Genomic DNA, 5,216 nt, shown 5'->3' with positions numbered 1-5,216 from the left:
TGATAATTTATAATTCTTCTTGAAATAAAATTAAAAATATTAATTATAAATTACATGATTAATAATACGTGAATATAAAATAAAAAAGAGAAAATTTAAAAATAAGAATAATAAACTCGGGATAAAATTATATATATACATATCATTTATCAATATTATATATATATATATCCTATATATATCCCATCTATCAAAATTCATATAACATGTAGCAATTATGTTTCCAAATTATATAAAAGAGATAATTTCACTTTCCATCCTTTGGCGGATTTGGTCAAGAACTTTAATTATATACAATATGCATCCCTTAAATTTTAATACCCTTATAATGACAACCCTTCGGCCGATTTTTATTAATTTTGACCGTTAAATAACATTTGACTAGGAGTAAAATGGAGATATTAAGTATAAAATATTTTAAAAATATGTTAAAAATTCGAAAAAACTACAAAATAATATGTAAAAAATATAGTTATTTTTTTATAGTGCGAGTATCTATATAAAAATTTTATAATGTGCGTAATAATTATAAATATATCAAAAAATATTAAATATATCAAAAAATATTATTTAACTTGAATATTTTAAAAATGAAATAATTAAATAGAAAAACTAAAAAAAATATTATTATTAATTTTAAAAAAGGCTTAAATCGATTTAACACCTGATTCAATTTTTTTAAATCATTATATATTTTACTCTTTTTTTCCAATATTTTAAATTTATTAATGTTTTATTTAAATATTTTATATGTGTTATCTCCGTTTTACCTCTAGTCAACTAAAAATTAACAGTCAAAATGACAGAAAATTGGTTAAGGGGTGGTTATTGTAAGAGTATAAAAACCTAAGGAATGCATATTACATATAATTAAAGTTTTTAACCAAATTTGCATTAAGCTGAAACCGAAGGAATGCAAAATGAATATAACTCTATATAAAATAATAAACTAGGCAGCTGCTTCCGGGGGAGTGAAGAAATAAGCGAGTGAAAGGATACTATTCTATCTACTTTCTATTTATGATCATAAATGTGATGATATGATCGTTTTATTTTATTACCCAAATAGCAGGTACACATTCAAATGGTCTTTCGGGGTGAATAAGTTGTGTGAAACGGTTGGCCAAGCATGCATTAAGATTATACTCCCTCGATCAAATATTATATTTTACTATACTTCTGCATGGCATAGATCTTTATTAATATTTTTATATTATTTATAATTATAATAAATTTCTTTTAGCTAATATAAAATATAACTGATACGCTTTAAACCATTAACCTTATTAGTATATTAATAAATCAATAAATAATAATATTTGTTATTGATGAGATTCGAACATTAAACTTAGATGACGTATAGATAATAATATAAATATTTTTTGTTGGCGGGGTTCGTGTGGCGCCCTCCAAACCCGGGTCAGAAGTTTGGGGTCCACACACACACCTTAATTATAACCTGCTTATAACAATAATAAAGATAATAATAATATGTGTAGTGACCCTACTTACCAACCACCACGGACTGCAACAGGTTAAAGTATGCACACAAGCCAAACACACTAATAGATTACAAACCGTTCAAATCCCAACTGTTTCAAACTCAAACTGAGTATTAAACATTATTACAAACTTTTACAAACTTAAATTATCCCAAAAGAAGCCTACTAGCTCAGCTTTCTCAACCTGAACCCCTAGATCTCGCGCTGGACTGGGGATCCTCGCTACCAACTGGTTCCTTTTTAACTGGAAAGAATATAAACAACATCGCACAAATGAGCTAACTAGCTCAGCAAGTCACAATGACAAAACTGAGAATAATGATCATCAGGTGAATATGATTATGATATCAAGTGAACATTGGATTATGATTTAGAATTAGATATTATACTTTTAATTTAAAAACCAAGGTTAGGCTGCTGATCAGTCACGCACTAACCCCGAGCAAGGCACACAACATTGCTCTAACTACTGGATCAAAGGCACACATTGACCTAACTTCACCATTATATGGTCTGACCACGAATCTGGTCCACAATTTTATAAAAACAATCCAATTCTAACATAATAACAGAATATGCAATAATAAACAATAACTGAAATCATTAACAACAATAAATGTTTAACAATGAAAGGGTTTCAATCCTTGTAAGGATCAAGAAGGCACTTTAAAAGCTTGGATGCTGGGTAATGAAAGAATTGGATAACAAAGGAATCAACATTTCAGGGTTTCAAAGATTTAGGCTTTCAAAGCATATGATACAAGGATTGAATGTACAAGTAATTCAGTTCAGTGTTTGGGATTTTGTTTGCATGTATTTGTGGAGTAATATCGTATACTTGAGGTCCGTGTTTGGGTATACAACAATCAACGGTCTAGAAAGAATAAGGTTCATGGCTCAAGAACAATAACTGGAATCAGAGTTTAGGTTTCAGTGCTTCAAAGCACTTGCAATATCAGCAAGACTATCACGTATTATAATATTTCGAGAAAGTTCGGAATACTTGCCTGATATTAGCTTACTACACTGCGCTCGCTTCCAATCACAAGCGTCTTACTCCTCAACTATCTGTTTCCCTTTCCTACGTCTTGCCTCTTCTGCTCACATATCATAAACATCTATCAATAATTTGCTCATGAAATTCTATTCAACACATACTTCTATCTACCCTTCGTTTTACCCAAATCCGATTAACGGATTGAAAGTTATGCAATAATCAAGTAAACACAGAATATATAGACCGATAGTCAATTAACAAGTCACATTTAACATATAATACATCACATAATCAATGATATATCATTTATAAAGAAGTCTCGGGTCATAAGTAGGCTTTCTGGTATTTAAAATGATTTTTAAAACATTTTTCGGAATTAAAACGGGTCGTTGGATCAATTTCGGGTTAATAAACAGGGTTCGGTTGGCCAATTCTGGCTCCGAAATAATTTTAGAATAATTATCGAGCCTTGGAAATAATTTAGAATAATATTTTAAAGCTCGAAACTATTTTTCAGAATTTTTAAATCATTTTTAAATAATTAAATCTAATTAAATAATTAATTAAAATCAATTAATAATTAATTAATCAATTAATCAATTAATTTTCGAATTAATTGACCAATTAATCAATTAGAAATTAACTGAAATTAATTAACTAATTAATTTAGATTTATTTGTGAATTAAAAATAATTTTCAGAATTAAAATAATAATTTTTACAATTTTCAGAAATTAAAAACGAATTCTTATAATAAAAATAAATAGAAAATATGATTTTTAAACATTTTTAAAACAGAAATCCAATTTTTGCAAAGTCTGGAAACTACAGGGACCAAACTGCATCGTTTTCAAAACTATAGGTACTAAACTGTAATTTTCCAGGGGGTCGCCGGAAAACAGTCGGGGATGGCCGGAGAACACGTTCCCGGCGTCCTCACCCCACCAACACCTCCATATCACATCTACAGGTTACCAGGAACACAACCATGCAATCAAAACAACCTAACAATCCCTGAGTTGGCCGGAATTTGGCCGTGAAATTTTCCAGTTTCCGGTGAACATCGGAAAACTTCAAAACACAACTCCCTTCTCTACAGACCTCGTTGGTTCATGAAACTTATACGACTAGATTGCAAATTTCACAGAGAACACAACCCACTATAACATAACATCAATCTATCACAGAATAAGAAACCCCCAAATTTCAATTAAGAACATTCATACGGGTTATAAACCCTAATTTTAAAATTCGAAAATCAAACTCAAATTTGAACATGTTATTGAACTCCAAATCAGACGTATGACATATGAAAATCATCAGGAAAACAAGCTCTACAACATGCAATCATCAAATTATACAAACAATCATCCGAACAAAAATTCATATTTTTAATAAAATAAATTCGAAAATAAATAAATTTTTAGAAAAATAACCTTGATTTCTGCAGGTGTATGGATTACAGAATCTGGTAGAGCTCTTCAAGACCTTCATATTGGTTACTCGAGCTTTCCAAACCGAATTCAATAACACCTCCAAATGCTTGTTTGATTCTTAGAACAGTTTTAGGAAATTAGGGTTTTTCTCTGAAAATTATATAATTATCTGTCTGCAATTGATTTTGATACGAAATAAAATACAGTAAAAGGCTATTTATAATTACGGAAAATTAGTATCCCGTTGGATCATTCCGGATATAAAACGGTACGTTTATTTGTAAAAACTGATCCAAACGGTATCGGTTTTCGGGATAATTATCCAAATCAGTACAATTTGTACTGCGGTCTTGGTCTCAACGTCTGGTTACACGTATTACGAAGTGATAATTGTGATAGTTTAATAAAAAGCTCCTGTTTATCGAAAATACGAGTTTTATTGATTTACCGAAATGAATATTGTATCGAAAATGTTGCGCCGGGACCCGCGCAGGACAAACCGTACGCCGAATCGAAAAAGTCGAAACATGGAAAATGCTCGGAATATTACAATTAGGTTAGGAAGGAGTTCTCGAAAGAGTTTCGGGTTCAAAAAACGTAACAACGGTTGACGTCGGTTGGTTTCCGTTTTTATAAAATAGATTTTAATTACCCGGGAAAAGATTTTAGAAATTTCATATGATTCTTATAAATCCATAAACCAACATAAAATAATTAGGAAGATATGACAATTATCTATATTTTATTTTGGACATATAAAAATTAAAATACTCAATTAATATTATTCTTGAATATTCAAGTACAGATAACACTTAACAATTAGCTCACAGAATAGATACTGAACACACATAATAATTATATAATAGCAAAAATAATTACACGATATATCCCGGATATTACATCCTTCCCCCCTTAAAAGGATTTTGTCCTCAGAATCTCTAAGAAAACAAATGAGGGTACTTTTCTCTCATATCACTTTCTAACTCCCAGGTTGACTCTTCAACCTTTGGGTTTCTCCATAATACTCTTACTAACTTTACCACTTTATTTCTCAATACTTTCTCTCTCTCTTCTAGAACTTCTACCGGGCTCTCTATATATGACAAATCTGTTTGAAGCTCTATTGGCTCATATTCTATTACATGCCTGGAGTCTGGATTATATTTCTTAAGCATTGATATGTGAAAATATTGTGAATGTGTTCCATGTGCGGAGGTAACGCCAACTCGTAAGCTACTTTTCCAATACGCTTTAGGATTTCAAAAGGTCCGACATATCTTGG

This window comes from Apium graveolens, chromosome 1, assembly GCF_009905375.1.
Source record: "Apium graveolens cultivar Ventura chromosome 1, ASM990537v1, whole genome shotgun sequence".
NCBI classification, from domain to species: domain Eukaryota; kingdom Viridiplantae; phylum Streptophyta; class Magnoliopsida; order Apiales; family Apiaceae; genus Apium; species Apium graveolens.
This window is presented reverse-complemented; position numbering follows the sequence as displayed.